This window comes from Phyllobates terribilis, unplaced genomic scaffold (assembly GCF_046119375.1).
Source record: "Phyllobates terribilis strain yellow unplaced genomic scaffold, ASM4611937v1 Scaffold_477__1_contigs__length_1400254, whole genome shotgun sequence".
NCBI lineage: Eukaryota > Metazoa > Chordata > Amphibia > Anura > Dendrobatidae > Phyllobates > Phyllobates terribilis.
In genome coordinates, this window is record NW_027363237.1 from 1,203,306 (window position 1) to 1,225,577 (window position 22,272).

A 22,272-nucleotide genomic window follows, 5' to 3' on the forward strand; every position below is an offset into this window, starting at 1 on the left:
TTTTCCTAAATACTGGGATCTGTTTAAGGCTGTTGGCTCAAACAGACTTCCTTGGACAGACTTGGCGCAAGCTACTCCATTCTGCAGATCCCAAGGGAACCCTGGTTTTTACCATTACACCCCTGTACAGGGATAGATACTTACCATAGGCCCAGGGTTGCATCTACAGAGTAGCTGCTGGCCGGAGGAGTGCGCTTGAGGCTTGAGTAGTTGAATCAATCCTAACTAAAGAAAAACCTATCTAATGCCACTTTCTTGTTAGGACCTGTCTGAGGCCTATGGCTCAAAAAAGCTTCTTTGGAAAGACTTGGCAAAAGCCAGTCTATCCTACAGGTTCCAAAGGAACTCTGGCCTTCACTCTTACAGCCCTGTACAGCGATAAAGACTTATTACAGGGCCTTGATTGCATCTACATAGTAGATGCTGACTGGAGGGGCAAACTTAAGGCTAGAATGGTTCAGCCAACCCTAACTATTGCTACTTTCTTAAATGTTAGGATATTTCTGAGGCCATTGGCTCAAACAGGCTTCCTTGGACAGACTGGGCGCAAAACACACCATTTCTGATGTTTCCAAATGAACCTTGGGCTTCACCCTTGAACCTCTATACAGGGACCGTTTCATAGTTTTAAGGTTGAAAGACACAAGTCCATCAAGTTCAACCTAAAAGCTAATGTGTTGATCCAGAGGAAGGCAAAAACCCCATGAGGCAGATGCTAATTGCCCCATATTAGGGGAAAAATTCCTTCCCGACTCCACATATGGCAATCAGACTAGTTCCCTGGATCAACGTCCCATAACAAAATCTAGTACGGATAACCTGCAAATTTATTTTATTCAAGAAAGGCACACACATGCCCTCCTTGAATTTTTTTTAGAAAATTAAGTATTTCAATTTCATGTGGTAGAGAGTTTCATAACCTCATTGCTCACACAATAAAAATTTGCCAACTAACTTCCTTTAGACAAAGTGAATTAGGATCTTTATGCTAGAGTAATTGAATTAACTCTAACTGAAATAGATTAATGCTTTTTTCCTAAATGTTGAAATTTGTTTAAATCCATCAGCTCAAAAAGGCTTTCTCGGACAGACTTGGCGCAAGCTACTCCATTCTGCAGATCCCAAGGGAACCCTGGCCTTTACCATTACACCCCTGTACAGGGATAGATACTTACCATAGGCCCAGGGTTGCATCTACAGAGTAGCTGCTGGCCGGAGGAGCGAGCTTGAGGCTATAGTGGTTGATTCAACTCTAACTAAAGCTTTTTTTTCCTAAATACTGGGATCTGTTTAAGGCTGTTGGCTCAAACAGACTTCCTCGGACAGACTTGGCGCAAGCTACTCCATTCTGCAGATCCCAAGGGAACCCTGGTTTTTACCATTACACCCCTGTACAGGGATAGATACTTACCATAGGCCCAGGGTTGCATCTAAAGAGTAGCTGCTGGCCGGAGGAGTGCGCTTGAGGCTTGAGTAGTTGAGTCAATCCTAACTAAAGAAAAACCTATCTAATGACACTTTCTTGTTAGGACCTGTCTGAGGCCTATGGCTCAAAAAAGCTTCTTTGGAAAGACTTGGCAAAAGCCAGTCTATCCTACAGGTTCCAAAGAAACTCTGACCTTCACTCTTACATCCCTGTACAGTGATAAAGACTTATTACAGGGCCTTGATTGCATCTACATAGTAGATGCTGACTGGAGGGGCAAACTTAAGGTTAGAATGGTTCAGCCAACCCTAACTATTGCTACTTTCTTAAATGTTAGGATATTTCTGAGGCCGTTGGCTCAAACAGGCTTCCTTGGACAGACTTGGCGCAAAACACACCATTTCTGATGTTTCCAAATGAACCCTGGGCTTCACCCTTGAACCTCTATACAGGGACCGTTTCATAGTTTTAAGGTTGAAAGACACAAGTCCATCAAGTTCAACCTAAAAGCTAATGTGTTGATCCAGAGGAAGGCAAAAACCCCATGAGGCAGATGCTAATTGCCCCATATTTGGGGAAAAATTCCTTCCCGACTCCACATATGGCAATCAGACTAGTTCCCTGGATCAACGTCCCATAACAAAATCTAGTACGGATAACCTGCAATTTTATATTATTCAAGAAAGGCACACACATGCCCTCCTTGAATTTTTTTTAGAAAATTAAGTATTTCAATTTCATGTGGTAGAGAGTTTCATAACCTCATTGCTCACACAATAAAAATTTGCCAACTAACTTCCTTTAGACAAAGTGAATTAGGATCTTTATGCTAGAGTAATTGAATTAACTCTAACTGAAATAGATTAATGCTTTTTTCCTAAATGTTGAAATTTGTTTAAATCCATCAGCTCAAAAAGGCTTTCTCGGACAGACTTGGCGCAAGCTACTCCATTCTGCAGATCCCAAGGGAACCCTGGCCTTTACCATTACACCCCTGTACAGGGATAGATACTTACCATAGGCCCAGGGCTGCATCTACAGAGTAGCTGCTGGCCGGAGGAGCGAGCTTGAGGCTATAGTGGTTGATTCAACTCTAACTAAAGCTTTTTTTTCCTAAATACTGGGATCTGTTTAAGGCTGTTGGCTCAAACAGACTTCCTCGGACAGACTTGGCGCAAGCTACTCCATTCTGCAGATCCCAAGGGAACCCTGTTTTTTACCATTACACCCCTGTACAGGGATAGATACTTACCATAGGCCCAGGGTTGCATCTACAGAGTAGCTGCTGGCCGGAGGAGTGCGCTTGAGGCTTGAGTAGTTGAATCAATCCTAACTAAAGAAAAACCTATCTAATGCCACTTTCTTGTTAGGACCTGTCTGAGGCCTATGGCTCAAAAAAGCTTCTTTGGAAAGACTTGGCAAAAGCCAGTCTATCCTACAGGTTCCAAAGGAACTCTGGCCTTCACTCTTTCAGCTCTGTACAGCGATAAAGACTTATTGCAGGGCCTTGATTGCATCTACATAGTAGATACTGACTGGAGGGGCAAACTTAAGACTAGAATGGTTCAGCCAACCCTAACTATTGCTACTTTCTTAAATGTTAGGATATTTCTGAGGCCGTTGGCTCAAACAGGCTTCCTTGGACAGACTGGGCGCAAAACACACCATTTCTGATGTTTCCAAATGAACCCTGGGCTTCACCCTTGAACCTCAATACATGGACAGTTTCATAGTTTTAAGGTTGAAAGACACAAGTCCATCAAGTTCAACCTAAAAGCTAATGTGTTGATCCAGAGGAAGGCAAAAACCCCATGAGGCAGATGCTAATTGCCCCATATTAGAGGAAAAATTCCTTCCCGACTCCACATATGGCAATCAGACTAGTTCCCTGGATCAACGTCCCATAACAAAATCTAGTACGGATAACCTGCAATTTTATATTATTCAAGAAAGGCACACATATGCCCTCCTTGAATTTTTTTTAGAAAATTAAGTATTTCAAGTTCATGTGGTAGAGAGTTCCATAACCTCATTGCTCACACAATAAAAATTTGCCAACTAACTTCCTTTAGACAAAGTGAATTAGGATCTTTATGCTAGAGTAATTGAATTAACTCTAACTGAAATAGATTAATGCTTTTTTCCTAAATGTTGAAATTTGTTTAAATCCATCAGCTCAAAAAGGCTTTCTCGGACAGACTTGGCGCAAGCTACTCCATTCTGCAGATCCCAAGGGAACCCTGGCCTTTACCATTACACGCCTGTACATGGATAGATACTTACCATAGGCCCAGGGCTGCATCTACAGAGTAGCTGCTGGCCGGAGGAGCGAGCTTGAGGCTATAGTGGTTGATTCAACTCTAACTGAAGCTTTTTTTTTTCCTAAATACTGGGATCTGTTTAAGGCTGTTGGCTCAAACAGACTTCCTCGGACAGACTTGGCGCAAGCTACTCCATTCTGCAGATCCCAAGGGAACCCAGGTTTTTACCATTACACCCCTGTACAGGGATAGATACTTACCATAGGCCCAGGGTTGCATCTACAGAGTAGCTGCTGGCCGGAGGAGTGCGCTTGAGGCTTGAGTAGTTGAATCAATCCTAACTAAAGAAAAACCTATCTAATGCCACTTTCTTGTTAGGACCTGTCTGAGGCCTATGGCTCAAAAAAGCTTCTTTGGAAAGACTTGGCAAAAGCCAGTCTATCCTACAGGTTCCAAAGGAACTCTGGCCTTCACTCTTACAGCCCTGTACAGCGATAAAGACTTATTACATGGCCTTGATTGCATCTACATAGTAGATGCTGACTGGAGGGGCAAACTTAAGGCTAGAATGGTTCAGCCACCCTAACTATTGCTACTTTCTGAAATGTTAGGATATTTCTGAGGCCGTTGGCTCAAACAGGCTTCCTTGGACAGACTGGGCGCAAAACACACCATTTCTGATGGTTCCAAATGAACCCTGGGCTTCACCCTTGAACCTCAATACAGGGACAGTTTCATAGTTTTAAGGTTGAAAGACACAAGTCCATCAAGTTCAACCTAAAAGCTAATGTGTTGATCCAGAGGAAGGCAAAAACCCCATGAGGCAGATGCTAATTGCCCCATTTTAGGGGAAAAATTCCTTCCCGACTCCACATATGGCAATCAGACTAGTTCCCTGGATCAACGTCCCATAATAAAATCTATTACCACTAACCTGAAATGTTATATTATTCAAGGAACATTTTTCATCAAGCAGTTTTCACCGGAAATGTGTTGCACAACTGTTTGAATCTCAGTAAATTCCTGCGCAACTTACATTTGAATACTCTGACCTTTTTACACCCACTCTTTTAACTTCTTAAATAGTGAACAGAGCTTATCTGGACCGCTTGTGGCTTAGCTTTACTTGAAAACTTATTACAAATTAGGCTGGAAAAGTGGTGTAAATTAGGACTGAAATTGACTCCATCTTTTGACTGGAGTACATTTCTTGAGGTGTAGTACGTCAGCTTTAAGGGGATATTTCAATAAATGAATGACCCTGGCTGCAGGTATAAAGAATCAAACTGTGTTGTCCTGACCCATTCCTGGGATTGTGTATGGCACTGACATCACCTCAATACTGCCGCAGCCAACAAATGTAATCAGACGGACTGCCCAGCTGAGCGCACTGAGCTGCTGCAGCTCTGAGATGGTGGAACCTCTTTTTTTTAATTAAATGACCTGCAGCTAGGGACATTCATTTATTGAAAGGGAACAACCCCTTTAAGGATGAGTCAAGTTCATTAAGAGGTTTAGTCTTTTTAATGAATTTGGTGCACGTTCCTCCAATAGGCGCTTCATGAATGCTGGTATAGAAATCCACCAGCCTTGATGAATCGGCCACCATAGGTTTACATGGCATGAGCATATACAGAACAGTTGTGTAGTATACGTTACCAGGCCCTCATGATGCTCTTGGTCCTGGATGGCCTTCCACAGTCTGCTTTCTTGCTTCATCATCTTGAAGGGCTCCACTTTCTTTTCTTCTGGCTGGCATGGTGCGGCTCTATCATCCTGCTCCTTTAACACGAAGGGACGAATGACTGTAAAGCTGCCAGGAGCGTTTTTTTATCCCCTTAGATCATTGTGACACCACAAAGTGATGACATAGACAAGTGGGTGAGGCGCCTTTATTCAGTCATCGGGTGTGGTCAGAAGAAATTAGCATATTCCGTGATGTTACTACAATGAGAACAGACATGAACATTCTATTCGGAACCCGACCGCCATTATCTGCTGTCAGATTGGCACTAAAAACAAAAAGAGACCGCGGTGAACCTGGACAGTAACAATCTACAGGGACAGTGACTGCTAAGCGGACTTCATGTCAGATGTTATGCAGTTTTGTCAGAAAAAAAAACAATAAAATATATAAAAGACAGGCTCCAATAAACCTTAAACACCGGGCTGTAGTCACAGATTCTCCTTCCACCTGCAGCACATTGCTCCCCTGCCTAACCCTCCCCGTCCTGCAGCATATTTCTCACCGCTTAATTCTCCCACTCCTGCAGCACATCACTCCCCTGTCTAAACCTCCCCCTCTTGCGGCACATTGCTCCCGTCTAATCCTCCCCTCCTTGCAGCACATTGTGCCCTTTCTAAATCTCTCCCTTCCTGCACCACATCACCCACTGCCAAATCCCCTCTTGCACCACATCGCCCACTGCCAAATCCTGCACTTCCTGCAGCATATCGCTCCCTGCCTAATCCTCTCCTATTGCATTACATCACTCCCCTGCATAAGCCACCTCTTCCTGCAGCACATCGCTTCCCTGCCTAAGCCTCCCCCTCCTGCATTACATCACTCCCCTGCCTAATCCTCCTCTTCCTGCAGCACAGCGCTCCCTGCCTAATCCTCCTCTTCCTGCAGCACATCGCTCCCTCCATGATTCTCCCTATCCTGCATTACATCACTCCCCTGCATAATCCTCCTCTTCCTGCAGCACACCACTCCCCTGGCTAATCTTCCCCCTCCTGCAGCACATCGCTCCCCTGACCCCCTCTTACGTGACATCTTTTCTATCAGTTACATTTGTGAAGTAACTGCTGTCTCCTGTGAGCAGTGGAGAGCGAAGCTGAGAGCCAGGAGGCTCTGCCCCTCTGCCCCTTCTTGCCACATCATCATCCATCTACATCAGGGCTGTCAAACTCAAATATATAGAGGGCCAAAAGGAAGAGTTTAACTCAGAAAAATAAGTCAACACTTTATCAGATGTTTCTGTGAAAACTTGAGTACAACAAATAAGATTTTGTTATTTTCCCTCAGTTATAAAAAAAATAGTTATGAGAAAAGTGTGACAAAAAGGAGTCATAAAATGCACCAAAATGAAATATCACAATTTATGGCTCAAATTGAGGTGAAGCAAGGAAGAGGTTGAGCTTAGCTAATGAGATGCATCAAACATACAGGTGCTTCTCACAAAATTAGAATATCATCAAAAAGTTAATTTATTTCAGTTCTTCAATCCAAAAAGTGAAACTCATATATTATACAGAGTCATTACAGAGTGATCTATTTCAAGTGTTTATTTCTGTTAATGTTGATAATGATGGCTTACAGCCAATGAAAACACAAAGTCATTATCTCAGTAAATTAGAATAATTAACAAAAATCACCTGCAAAGGCTTCTTACGCATTTAAAAAGGTCCCTTTGTCTGTTTCAGTAGGCTCCACAATCATGGGGAAGACTGCTGACTTGACAGATGTCCAGAAGGCAGTCATTGACACACTCCACAAGGAGTGTAAACCACAAAAGGTCATTGCTAAAGAAGCTGGCTGTTAACAGAGTGCTGTATCCAAGCATATTTATGGAAAGTTGAGTGGAAAGAAAAAGTGTGGTAGGAAGAGGTGCACAAGCAACCGGGATAACCGCAGCCTTGAAAAGATTGTTAAGGAAAGGCCATTCAAACATTTGGGGAAGATTCACAAGGAGTGGACTGCTGCTGGAGTCATTGCTTCAAGAGCCATCACACACAGACGTATCCAGGACATGGGCTACAAGTGTCACATTCCTTGTGTCGAGCCACTCATCACCAATAGACAGCGCCAGAAGCATCTTACCTGGGCCAAGGAGAAAAACACCTGGACTGTTGCTCAGTGGTCCAAGGTGTTGTTTTCCGATGAAAGTAAATTTTGCATTTAATTTGGAAATCAAGGTCCCAGAGTCTGGAGGAAGAGTGGAGAGGCCACAATCCAAGCTGCTGGAGGTCTCATGTGAAGTTTCCACAATCGGTGATGGTTTGGGGAGCCATGTCATCTGCTGGTGTAGGTCCACTGTGTTTTATCAAGACCAAAGTCAGCGCACCCGTCTACCAGGACATTGTAGAGCACTTCATGCTTCCCTCTGCCGACAAGCTTTATGGAGATGGAAATGTCATTTTCCAGCAGGACTTGGCACCTGTCCACACGGCCAAAAGTACCAATACCTGGTTTACACAACAGTATCACTGTGCTTGATTGGCAGCAAACTCACCTGACCTTAACCCCATAGAGAATCTATTATAGAGAATCTATGGGGTATTGTCAAGAGAAAGATGAGAGACACCAGACCCAACAATGCAGACGAGCTGAAGGCTTCTATCAAAGCCACCTGGGCTTCCATAACACCTCAGCAGTGTCACAGGCTGATCGCCTCCATGCCACATTGCCGCATTGATGCAGTAATTGATGCAAAAGGAGCCTGGCCAAGTATTGGGGGCATTTACTGAACATACATTTCAGTTGGACAACATTTCAGATTTTAAAAACATTTTTCAAGCTGGTGTTATAAAGTATTCTAATATTATATTATTATATTAATGCTATTATATTATACTGAGATAATAGCATTAACAGAAATAAACACTTAAAATAGATCACTCTGTCTGTAATGACTCTATATAATATGAGTTTTACTTTTTGTATTGAAGAACTGAAATAAATTAACTTTTTGATGATATTCTAATTTTGTGAGAAGCACCTGTAGCACCCTGAGGATTCGGCTGCTACAGGGGTATTGCACCTCAAGCCAGAGGTGTGATATTCCACTCCCGGGTAAGGATGGAGTGTGGAACTGAGCTCAGTTAGCTGCATACACTACATATGACGCGCCCCTGGGCCTGTGTCGCGCTGCGTTGCGCACGCGGGAGCTTACCCGGAGCCGGATCTCTTGAGGGTTGTAGTCTCGTGGCGGTGACCCGGTCCGTGCCCAGGGAGTCAAACTGAGCGGCGATGTAACAGCGGTAGATGTAGGACGACTACGCCACCCGTTGAATGCAGCTATGGAGCTGCCGCTGCAGGACAGTCCGCTGAGGCCGGTGGATGGATGGTGCAGCGTAGATGGTATAACCCCCAACGGGAGGGGTATGGCCTCAGGGCAGCAGATGGATAATGGGGGTAGCAGGAACCACTCAGAGACGGTGCGGTGTAATTCAGGGTCTTTACTGGTAACAACGATAGACCCTCCCGGAGTACTTGCTAGTGAACGGGGCCTGGTCAGTCCTTGAGCAGATGGGATCTCCCCTGGCCAGGCGGAGTTGTAGGCCTCCCAAACTGACTGCACTCTTCTGGCTACCTTGCTAGAAGTGGATATAAGTAGCCCACGTCCCTGAGTGTACCGTGTGGTGCTCACCCGTATGGCCGGTGACTCGGGGCCTTCTAATGGCTTCCGCTCCACGATGGCGGTGCTGGTCCCACGCGTGTGACCGTGCCTTCGGGTTTCTGGGCCTGAGGACCTGAAATCCCCTGCCGGTCGGCTTCTGCTGCTGGGTAAGAGTTAGTTCCCACAGCCTCGGACGCCGGGTCCGGTAAGAAAGCTTCTCAGTCAGGGCGAGCTCTGCAGCTGCCAGCCCCTGACTTGTAGTAGTATTGCTCCCACTGAGCTTCTGCTGTTTCTTCCTGTGACTGTTTCTTGTCTCTACTCTCCTTGACTACTAACCCTGCTTCAGCCCCGGGTTTATATAGGGGAAGTTCTTCCCCTCCCAAGACTGGGCAGGAGGTGTGGCATGCACAGGATCCCTGACCAAAGGACCTCCCACCTGCTCTCAGACATAATATCTCTATCACTGTGGCAACCAGACCCCTGGGGTGTCACATTCCCCCCTAGTGAAATTTAGTACTCCGGGACTAAACATATTTTAGAAAAACATAACAAGATATAACAATAACAATACAATAAGAAACACATAAAGGTGGTCACGGCATGTCCGTAACCGGGTGCAGTCTTTGAAGAAAGCAAGGTGTCCATTTCACCAAAACAGGGAGACGTAACCAGGTAGGGGTCTGTCCTACCCCGAGTCCTTAACAGTCTCTAGTCCATCATGGGTTACGCTCCAACTATGTACAAGGATTCCCGGTAAATCCACCAAGGATTCCTAAAAATAACTGGAAACACAAAATTATACACAAGCAACAATACACAGATAAACATAAATAAAACAATCTATACACTTCAAATCCTCCAGCGTGCGGGTAACTGGCCTCTAGTGGCCCTAGTGGACCTACGGAGCTGACTGTCTGGCCCTGAACTACAGGGTGTAGGAGCTGTCAAGGGTAAACTGGGCAGCTGTCTACCGGCTCTTTGTCTCACTAGGGGTACGGCAGGCTCACTATAAGCAGAGGGTTGATCCTCCTGTTCTGCTTGTGTGGAGTCTTCTGCCTCCTGGACCGGCTGTTCTTCCAGCTCTACCTGTTGCTCCGTAGGTGCTTGGGATGCTGGTTGGAGGAAGGTGAGTACGGGTACCACAACTGCACCATTGACTTGAGTCCAAGACCGAGGGAAGTCCCCGAGCACAGTACTAACCATATCTTCCCTTTCCTCTACGGGTCGATGGTCTTCTTGTTCCTCTTCAGGGTTCCTCAGTTGTTCGGGACACTTCTTCAGGTGGTCCAGGGATACAATGGCGGTGGTTTCCCCTCCGTCTTTACTGATGGTACAAACCTTCGGGTTCTCGTGGCTTGAGGGCAGTACGGTGTACGGGTCCTTCTCCCACTGGTCATCCAACTTGTGGAGCCGTCTCTTCCTCTTCAAGACCTGCTCTCCGGGTACCAGGGGAACAGCGGGAGCATACTGGTTGTAAGTTTTCTCTTGTCTTTCCCTAGCCTGACAGAGACTTCGCTCCACGCTCTCCTGTACTCTCCGGTACTGCTGCTGCCTCTCTGTGTCCCAGTCTGTTTCTGGTGAAGTGTCCTCGGGTGTCAGGACTCCCATTTCCAGGTCAACAGGTAACTTACCAGGTCTTGCCCTCATTAGGTAAGCCGGGGTACAGTTGGTGGAACCTACCGGGATGTGGTTGTATAGGTCCACCAGATCGGGCAACTTCTCAGGCCACAGACTGCGTTCTTCCAGGGGCAACGTTTTTAGAAGATCCATTACCACCTGGTTCATTTTCTCACAAAGTCCATTAGTTTGCGGATGGTAGGGTGTCGTCCTTATCTTCCGGCAGCCATACAGATTGCAGAATTCCTGGAAGACCTCCGCTTCAAAGGCAGGTCCCTGGTCCGTCAGCACTTGGTCCGGGTACCCGTGTGGATGGCAAAAGTGCTGCTGGAAGGCTCTAGCTGCTGTTTGAGCCGTTAAGTCCTTGACGGGGACGACAACCAGAAACCGGGAGTAATGATCCACGATGGTTAACGCGTAGACGTAGCCACTTCTGCTTGGGGTCAGTTTTACATGATCCAAGGCTACCAGTTCCAACGGTTGCCGGGTGACGATGGACTGCAGGGGAGTCTTCTGGCTGGCACGGTCCTTCCTTCTCAGGTTGCACGGGCCACAGTCTCTGCACCACTTCTCAATGGTTCCCCTCATGCCTACCCAGTGGAACCGCTCGCGCAGCAGGAACTCCAGCTTCTTCCACCCGAAGTGCCCAGCTCCGTCGTGGTATGCCTCCATCACCATGGCTGCGTCCCTTCGTGGCACCACTACTTGCCAGAGTAATTCATGCGTCCGGGAGTTAACCATTCTGCGGCACAACTTCCCTTTGTAAAGGAACAGTCGACTCTTCTCTGCCCATAGTTGTTTGGCTTCCTCCGGAGCGTCTGGTTCAAGGCGAGCCTCCGGCCGAGTCAGCATCTCCTTCACCAGTCGGACGGCAGGGTCGCTGTCTTGCGTTTCCGCCCAGTTGTAGTGGGGTAAGGGGTTCAACGTAGCAGTCTGCTTACTCCTTACCTGGTGGGAATACTGAATAGTCCCATGACGGTGGAACGCAGGGAGTTCAACTTCTTCCAGTCCCTCCGGATCTTCTCCTCCGTCCGGCAGGTTGGGCATCCTGGACAGGGCGTCCGCGTTGGTATTGGAGCGTCCTGCCCGGTATTTGATTGTGAACTCGTAGTTGGACAGACGGGCCATCCACCTCTGCTCCAGGGCACCGAGTCTTGCCGTGTCCAGGTGTGTCAACGGGTTGTTATCCGTGTACACGGTGAACCGGGAAGAAGCGAGGTAATGCTTAAAGCGCTCGGTGACTGCCCATACTACGGCCAGGAACTCCAGCTTAAATGAGCTGTAATTCTCGGGGTTCCTTTCGGTGGGTCGCAGTTTTCGGCTGGCGTAGGCGATTACTCGTTCCTTCCCCTGCTGGATCTGGGACAGTACGGCTCCTAGCCCGATGTTACTGGCGTCAGTGTAGAGGATAAAGGGCTGGCTATAATCCGGGTACGCCAGGATTTCGTCCCCCGTGAGGGCCATCTTCAGCTGGCGGAAGGACTCTTCTTCCAGCTCCTCCCATTTGAAGGGCGGCTTCTGGTTCTTGGCCTTCCGGGACTGGCCTATCAGGAGGTCCTGCATAGGTGCTGCCTTCTTGGTGAAACCGGGAATAAACCTTCGGTAGTAGCCTACCAACCCGAGGAACTGCCGCACTTCTTTTACGCTGGAGGGGCTTGGCCATTCCTTAATTGCGGTGATCTTATCAGGGTCGGGAGCCACTCCGTCAGCGCTCACCACGTGTCCCAGGTACTGCACCTTTGGTTTCAGGAGGTGACACTTGGAGGGTTTCACCTTTAGGCCGTAACTCGCCAGAGCTTCGAACACTTCCGCCAGGTGTTTCAGGTGGTCCTCATACGTCTTGGAATATACGATGACATCGTCCAGGTACAACAGGACCGTCTCGAAGTTTCTGTGGCCCAGACAACACTCCATTAGTCGTTGGAAGGTTCCTGGTGCGTTGCAGAGTCCGAACGGCATGCAGGTGAACTCGCTAAGTCCCATTGGGGTGGTGAATGCGGTCTTCTCCCGGTCCGCCTCTGCTACAGGAACCTGCCAGTACCCGCTAGTGAGATCCAAGGTAGAGAAGAAGTTAGCAGATCTTAAAGCAGCCAATGACTCCTCTATCCTTGGTAAGGGGTACGCATCCTTGTGTGTGATACGGTTGATTTTCCGGTAATCTACACACATCCTCATGGTGTTGTCTTTCTTTCGGACTAAGACTAGTGGAGCTGCCCAGGGGCTACAGCTATCCCTGATCACCCCAGCCTCCTTCATGTCTCTAAGCATCCCCTTGGCGTGTTGGTAGTGTGCAGGGGGTACGGGTCGATACCTCTCTTTTATGGGAGGATGGTCTCCCGTGGGGATGTGGTGTTCTACCCCCTTGACTCGCCCGAAGTCTAACGGGTGTTTACTAAACACTCTCTCGTACTCTTGAACCACCCGATAGACTCCCTGTTTCTGATGTGAGGGAGTGGAGTCAGTACCCAAATGTAGTTGCTGACACCAGTCCTCCTTTGTTTTCTTAGAGCCGTTACCTTCCTCCGGGTGAGATGGAGGCAAGGGTTCCACAGATTGTATAGCATTTTGGTTAATGGTATATAATTTGGCTAGCGTGGCATACCGGGGCAGGTACACTTCCCTCTCCCCGATATTGATTATGCGAACGGGCACCCTCCCATGGCGTACATTGACCACCCCCCGTGCTGTCAAAATGGTGGGCCTACTGTCTGAGTAAACTGGTTCTACCATTGCCTGGTAATCTCTACCTCTCAGACCAATAGCTGCCCGGCACCAAATCATCATTTCACTTTTTGGGGGCATGGCAATAGGAAAAGGGTCACATATTCTTACGCTACCAATCTCACCGCCAGAGAGTTCCACCTGTTGCCGTCGCATCAGTGCCCGGATCTCTTTCTGGAGCACCCGCTGCTCGCCGGAGCTGGCGTTCTTGGCAACCTGCTGTAAAAGGAAAATCACCTCTGCAAGACAATTTTCAATTACATTAGTTCCTAGAGTTATTTTTGGGTGACTCTCATGTTTGTCAATATCTACAATGATCAGTCCCTGTGCTGCCAGTTCGACTCTACCGATTTTGATGGTCACCTCTTTAAATCCGATCTGTGGCACGGGCTGGCCATTGCTGGCGATGATACTCAAGTCGTCGTCAGGGTAGCGGGTAATATCCGAGTCATTCCAGTACTGCTTAAAGAGCACGTACGGGATGGTGGTGACCTGTGACCCGGTGTCCAGTAGGGCACTCATGGGAATGCCATCCAGTACCACAGGCAAGACTGGACGTCCTCCCACATATCTGTCGCGCCAGTTCGATGGGCCTGGTGATCTTTTTCCTGGGGGTTGGCCCTCTACCCCAGGTTGTGCCCGTTTAAAGAACAGTACCTTGCCATATGTCCAGGTTGATTGCAGCGGCGGCAGATGGGTCGTCCGTCCTCGCTGTATCGGTCACTGGGTCTTCCTCTGGCCGGTGGGATCCTCCTTGGTCGACGCCACGGGATGTCCTCCGGTCCGGATGCCAGCTGGATCTTCCCTGGGGTGGAAGCCTGTAAAGACTGCACAGTTCGGGTTAGCGCAGCAACGCTCTTAGCTAGCTCTTGGACCTGATGGTGTAGGTCTGGAGCCGGGTCATTGTCCAAAGCCTGCGCATCAGCTCCCACAGGCCCTGCCGACAAGGGCGCCGCCTCCTGGTGGTAAGTGATAGCAGGGCGCTTGTGGGTCACAACGCCACCCGGTGCCGGTTCTCGGAGCACCCGGATGGCTCTGTCCTTGAACTGTGCAAAGCCCAGATGGGGATCCTGTAAGGCCATTGCCCGCAACTGGGTTCGGTGGGTATTACAATACAGTCCCTCTATAAACTGTTCGGTCAACAGCCTGTCCTCGTTTCCCACTCCATCAGGGTCGGTCTGCTTAATGGCCCTCAGGGCCTCTTGTAGGTTTAGTGCATAGTCCCTTACACTCTCATGCGCTCGCTGCTTGCACCCGTAGAATCTAAGCTTAATCTCGGCTGAGGTGCGGGTATCAAAGGTGTCCTTCAGCCGGGTTAGTATCCCTGCGACAGTCTTCCTCCCAGGTGGCCAGGATTTTACTTCCCTTTTGGCTGCCCCGGTTAGTTGGGCCACCAGGATGCTCACTTTTTGCTCTTCTGTGAGGGGGTACACCTGGAAGAGGCTATCCAGCTTTTCTCTAAAGTCATGCAGGGTATGTGACTCCCCTGAGTACTGGGGTAGCCAAGCTGCTCCCGGGATATAGGGCATGGTGAAGGGCATAACTGCAGCAGCGGTAGCGCTGGCGGGGGTTGAGGCAGTGAAGCTCTCCTCCGTATCCGACTTCTTCCTCCCCCCTAGTGGACCGTGGCCTACCTTGCGATGATCCTCTTCCGTAGGCCGCGGCTCCGCAGTGGATCGTCAGGGTTGAGGACCTTCCGTCGCGCTCCTGTGACATCGGCGTCTGCTGGGCTCCTTCCAGGACCTTACGCAACGTCCGGACGTGAGGCGGGGCTTCAGTTCTCGCGCGCTTTCGGAGTCCACGCCCCTCTTCTTCCCGCGCGGCGTCCTCAAGATGGCGTCCAATGGCGGGAAAACTCCACGGATGGCGGGAAGAAGGCAAAAGATGGCGCCGGATGGCGGGAAACTTCACCGATGGCGGGAAGAAGGCTGAAGATGGCGCCGGATGGCGGGAATCTTCACCACAGGTAAGTTTGAAAAGTCTCTTTTTCAGGCACGCAGTACCCGGTGGTTGCGGGCACGAAATCCTGCCGACTACGCCAAAGTTGACGCGCCCCTGGGCCTGTGTCGCGCTGCGTTGCGCACGCGGGAGCTTACCCGGAGCCGGATCTCTTGAGGGTTGTAGTCTCGTGGCGGTGACCCGGTCCGTGTCCAGGGAGTCAAACTGAGCGGCGATGTAACAGCGGTAGATGTAGGACGACTACGCCACCCGTTGAATGCAGCTATGGAGCTGCCACTGCAGGACAGTCCGCTGAGGCCGGTGGATGGATGGTGCAGCGTAGATGGTATAACCCCCAACGGGAGGGGTATGGCCTCAGGGCAGCAGATGGATGATGGGGGTAGCAGGAACCACTCAGAGACGGTGCGGTGTAATTCAGGGTCTTTACTGGTAACAACGATAGACCCTCCCGGAGTACTTGCTAGTGAACGGGGCCTGGTCAGTCCTTGAGCAGATGGGATCTCCCCTGGCCAGGCGGAGTTGTAGGCCTCCCAAACTGACTGCACTCTTCTGGCTACCTTGCTAGAAGTGGATATAAGTAGCCCACGTCCCTGAGTGTACCGTGTGGTGCTCACCCGTATGGCCGGTGACTCGGGGCCTTCTAATGGCTTCCGCTCCACGATGGCGGTGCTGGTCCCACGCGTGTGACCGTGCCTTCGGGTTTCTGGGCCTGAGGACCTGAAATCCCCTGCCGGTCGGCTTCTGCTGCTGGGTAAGAGTTAGTTCCCACAGCCTCGGACGCCGGGTCCGGTAAGAAAGCTTCTCAGTCAGGGCGAGCTCTGCAGCTGCCAGCCCCTGACTTGTAGTAGTATTGCTCCCACTGAGCTTCTGCTGTTTCTTCCTGTGACTGTTTCTTGTCTCTACTCTCCTTGACTACTAACCCTGCTTCAGCCCCGGGTTTATATAGGGGAAGTTCTTCCCCTCCCAAGACTGGGCAGGAGGTGTGGCATGCACAGGATCCCTGACCAAAGGACCTCCCACCTGCTCTCAGACATAATATCTCTATCACTGTGGCAACCAGACCCCTGGGGTGTCACACATACATCCCATTTCCGGGGGACAGACCGATGGTACTCCCACTAGGTATATGTGCAGGTACGACAGTGTCTGTCCCTGGCTGGAGTGGGAGGGGGGTGGAACATCCCAGTAGTGTAGGGGCAGATAGGGGGAGCAGTCTGGGTAAAGCTAGGAGCTCATTGGGTGCTGGTCACCTGAGCTCACACATAGAGGGAGTATATAAGGTGGGAACCATCTTAGATCAGGGTCAGACAGGCAGACAGTTACCAGTCAGTCTGTTGTAGAGGGTCAAGCAGTCCTGGAAGAAGAGAGAGAAAAAGAGGAGGACCCAGAGCCCAAATACAACCAGAAGGGTGAAGGGTTGGCACAAGGGTACCGGATCCCAACCTGGTGGAGGGCACTAATCCTCAGCCAGAGACCGGAGGTTGTGGGCAGGATCTGCCACGACCCCCCACTAAATCCACTGCGAAGGCACACCAAGTATAGGGTCAGGGAACCCAGAGACAAGGGTTTTACCAACAAGAGGCCCGAGGGAGCCGGACATAAGTGGATCCCTGGTGGGGAAGGCCAGAGGAAAGGAACGTCAGAAAGGGAGCTCAGGATCACGCTCCAGAATTACCTGGGGGTTGGCCGAGTCCAGGACCTGGTGGACGCAGCACGGCTCGGGCGGTCACTCAAGGCCGGAGTGACCAGTACAACAGCAGTAAGTAAAAACCCTGAACTGCACAGCCCGACTCTGAGTCTGATTATCATCCTCACTGCACCACCACAACCACCATCCTCTACAACTGACCCCCTGAGGCTATACCCCTCCCGTTGGGGGTTATACCACCAGAAGCTGCACACACACCACCAGCCTCAGCGGACCCTGCTGCAGCGGCGGCCGTATTGACCGCACATCAACGGGTGGCGTAGTCGACACTAAAGAACATCCAGCAACATCTGTAGGACTGCCACACACTGAGCTTGACACCCTGGGCACGGACCGGGTCACCGCCACTCGGAGACTACAATCCCCATCTGATCCGGCTCCGGGTATCCCCCAAACAACACTGGCCCAGGGGGCGCGTCACACCTATAGTATGCTATATGCCCAATTTTAACAAATGTACTGCAATTTTTCCTGAATGTGTTCAGAAATGTACAGATGTGTAAGCAGACAAATGCAGAGACTTAGGCTATGTGCCCACGATGCACAAAAGCTCCGGATTTTTCCTGAGCGTTTCTGCATCTCCCTGGCAGAAAAAACGCATGCGGATTGTACATGCGGATTGTACATGCGGATTGTACATGCGGATTGTATATGCGGATTGTACATGCGGATTGTGCATGCGGATTGTACATGCGGATTGTACATGCGGATTGTACATGCGGATTGTATATGCGGATTGTACATGCGGATTGTACATGCGGATTGTATATGCGGATTGTACATGCGGATTGTACATGCGGATTGTACATGCGTTTTTCCTGCCAGGGACATGCAGAAGTGAAGCGTTCTTCACATGCATTTCCACATGCGGGTTGACAAGCGCTTTACAAGTGATTTTAGCATCACTTGGAAAGTGCTTGTCAATTTGGTCACACTATAGAAATCCATGAAAACGGCATGGATTTATATAGTGTGACCCCAAAGACTGGTTAAAAATAAAAAAATCTACTGTATAATTGTCTTATCCCGTCTGTCTGTCTGTTTGTCCGTCTGTCCTGGAAATCCCGCGTCGCTCATTGGTCCGGCAGCGGCCAATCAGCACCGCGGGATTTCTGAAAAAAGATGGCGGCCGTTAGCGGCTCATCTGCGGGACGGAGCTCAGCGGCGATGCAGCCGGGAGATGAGCGCCGCGAGGCGCTCATCTCCCGGCCGGTACCAGCAGAAGGACATCGACCGCCGGACCCATCTGCGGGACGGAGATGCAGCCGGGAGCCAAGATCGTGTAGCCAAGATCGGTGATTGGTCGCGGCCGATATTTAAAGGGAGGATCGGGGAGCGGCGCTGACATCCAATTGGTCGCAGCCGCTATTTAAATGTGCCGCACAAATCGGTGATTGGTCGCGGTCTTGGCCCGCGACCAATCACTGATCTTGCCGCAAAAGTTAAACACTACTGTGCTGATTGGTCGCGGACGCTGCCCGCGACCAATCACCGATTTGGGCGCCAAATTTAAATATCGGCCGCGACCAATCACCGATCTTGGCTCCACATTTAAACACCGCTGTACTGATTGGTCGCGGACGCTATTTAAATGTGGCGCCAAAATCGGCAGCGCCAGCGACCAATCACCGATTTTTAACACAAATGTCCGGACCTTTGTAACACCATGCGGATACTGTGGGGACATCAGCGGCTAGGGTGTCAAGGGAGGACCGGGGAGCGGCGCTGCGGGTCCGGATACTTCTGCTGCGAGCAGTCGCTCATCTCCCGGCTTCTCGCAGCGGAAGTAGCCGCACAGGCAGCGGCGCTCCCCGGTCCTCACTAATACGATTCCGCTCCCCGGTCCTCACCAATACGATTCACTGATTGGTCTCGCTCTCCACACGCGACCAATCAGTGATCTTGGCGCTAAAGTTAAACACCGCTCTGCTGATTGGTCGCGGCCGCTGCCCGTGACCAATCACCGATTTGGGCGCCACATTTAAATAGCGGCCGCGACCAATCACCGATCTTGCCGCCACATTTAAACACTGCTGTGCTGATTGGTCGCGGACGCCAGACGCGACCAATCAGCGATTTTGGCGCCAAATTTAAACCCGCTCCGCTAGTTGGTCGCGGATGCCGGCCGCGACTAATCAGCATTACTGGCGCCAAATTTAAACACCGCTCTGCTGATTGATCGCGGTCGCTGGCCGAGATCAATCAGCAGTATTGGCGCCAAATTTAAACACCGCTCTGCTGATTAGTCGCGGTCGCCGTCCGCGACCAATCAGCAATATTGGCGCAAAATTTAAACACCGCTCTGCTGATTGGTCGCGGTCGCCGTCCGCGACCAATCAGCAGTATTGGCGCCAAATTTAAACCCCGCTATGCTGATTGGTCGCGGTTGCCGGCCGCGACCAATCAGCAGTATTGGCGCCAAATTTAAACACCGCTCTGCTGATTGGTCGCGGGCGGCGATTGCGACCAATCAGCATTATTGGCGCCAAATTTAAACCCCGCTCTGCTGATTGGTCGAGACACCGGCCGCCACCAATCAGCAATTTTGGCGCCAAATTTAAACCCCGCTCTGCTGATTGGTCGCGGTTGCCGGCCACGACTAATCAGTATTGTTGGCGCCAAATTGCCGGCCGCGACTAATCAGCATTATTGCCGCCAAATTTAAACACCGCTCTGCTGAATGGTCGTGGCCGTGACCAGTCACCACTATTGGCGCCAAATTTAAACACCGCTTTGCTGATTGGTCGCGACCGGCGGCTGCAACCAATCAGCATTATTGGCGCAAAATTTAAACCCCGCTCTGCTGATTGGTCACGTTCGCTGGCCGTGACCAATCAGCATTATTGGCGCAAAATTTAAACCCCGCCCTGCTGATTAGTCGCGACTGCCGGCCGTGACCAATCAGCGATATAGCCGCTAAATTTCAACACCGCTTTGCTGATTGGTCGCGGTTGTTGGCCGCGACCAATCAGCGATTTTGGCGCCAAATTTAAACACCGCTCTGCTGATTGCGCCCGGTCTGCCGCATACATATTCTAGAATACCCGATGCGTTAGAATCAGGCCACCATCTATAAATCTATACTTAACTTCCGATGGCCCCCGCAGTCTTGCTTCGCTCCGTCCTGGCTGCCGGCAGATCGCGGTACACTGAAGGACCTGCTGTCACATGACTATGACGTCAGCGCAGGTCCTTCAGTCCATCGCGAGCTGCCGGCATGGGAGGACGAGCGCAGCGGGGGCCGTCAGAAGGTAAATATAACATTTATTTTATATTTTATTCTTTTTTTTGACAGGTTCTATGGTACCCGGGTCCGGAGGAGAGTCTCCCATCCTCCACACGCGGGTACCATCCGCACATTGAACGCATGTATTCCGCATGTGCTTATCTAGTGAAGCGGAATCCATTTGTTCCAATGCAAGTCAATGGCGGCGAAAAAGCAGCGCTTACGCGAAATAATTGGTAGTGCTGCGTTTTTTTCCGCAATGATAATCCGCAGTGGAAATTTCCGCAGCATGTGCACAGCACATGCGGACTATCATTGGGGAACATGGCAGACCTTCTAACATGCGTTTTTAAGCGTTTCTGCAGCGTTTTTGCCATGCCGAAACGCTTAAAAAACGCATTGTGGGCACACAGCCTTAGGCCATGTGCCCACGTAGCGTTTTTGTAGCATTTTTGCGGCATTTTTACGGCCGCGAAAACGTTTGTAGAACAGTCTGCCATGCAAAGCCATGTGAATTCGGATGTGCTGTGCACATGATGCGCTAATTTGCGCGCCGAATTCGCATTACTTTGCAAAACGCAGCATGACCATTTCTACTGCGATTACGCTGAAGCTTATTCGCGATGCGTGTGGTACCTGGGAGGAAGAGGAGACTACAACTCCTCTTCATCCCGGCTACCACGCGGTGAAAAAAAGAAATAAAAAAGTTAAAAACAAACAAAACCTGTATATTCACCTCTCCGGCGGCCCCCGGTCTGCTCTCCGGTCTCCTCCGGTCTGCTGTCTGTACTGTCAGGACCTGCGCTAACGTCATTTAGTCAGGTGATGGTCGCATGACCGCTGACGTCGGCATCAGGTGATGGTCGTGTGACCATCAGCTGACTAAATGACGTCACCGCAGGTCCTGACCGTACACTGCGGGACGCTGAAGAGAGAAGACGCGGCCGGGAGCAGACCGGAGGAGACCGGAGAGCAGACCGGGGGCCGCCGGAGAGGTGAATATACCGTTGTTTTTTTTTATTTATTAACGTTTTCTTTTTTTTACTATAGATGCTGCATTTAAAGCATCTAAGTTGTTCACACATTATAGATCCATGTCGGTTGCATGGATTTATATTGTGTGATCAACTTGTCAAGCACTTTTCCAAGTGATGCTCAAAATTGCTTGGAAAAGTGCTTGAAAAAACGCATGTGAAAACGCTTCTCTCTGGCAGAAAAAACGCATGTAAATCTGCATCAAATCTGCTAGGTGTGCACACAGCCTTATAGCTGGTTTTGCTCTGAGCTGAGATGTCCAGGCTGAATAATGCTCTGGGAGCAGAACCCATCAGCAGAATCTGTCTGTTTCCTGCCTTGTAGCAGTGGATCCCGGCTATTTAGCTCACAGAGCATTGTCTACACAAGATACAATTGTATCCAATTTTCAGCTGGGAACAGGACTATGGACAAGTTTTGCAGCAACTGCATTTGTGATAGGAAATGTTGATCAATCTAGATTTTCTTCAGTGTTCTTATTCATTGCAGAAAATCTTAAAAAAGCCGAGGAATGTGGGCAACATGGTGGGTCAATGATTAACGCTGTGGGGCTGGGTTCATATAATAGCAAGGACAACATCTGCAAGGAGTTTGTATGTTCTCCCCGTGTTTGTATGGGTTTCCTCCGGGTTCTCCGGTTTCCTCCCACACTCCAAAGACATACTGATAGGGAATTCATATTGTGAGCCCCAATGGGGACAGTGATGATAATGTCTGTAAGGTGCTACGAAATCTAACGGCGCTATATAAGAGAGTAAAATAAATATATAACTAAATAAAATGAATGTATTAAAAGGCTAAGATTGCAAAGAGCTTGTAAAAACAAGAAACTTTGCAATTTCCTTCTTATTCAAAATCTTCTCTGTTCTCAAGAAGGAAAAGATTTTTAATTCTGCAGTGTACAGCTCATTGCTATGGTTACTGACCACCTGAGAAGTGGCTGGTCTCCTTGGCAAGAAGCGCTCACTTGCAGACTG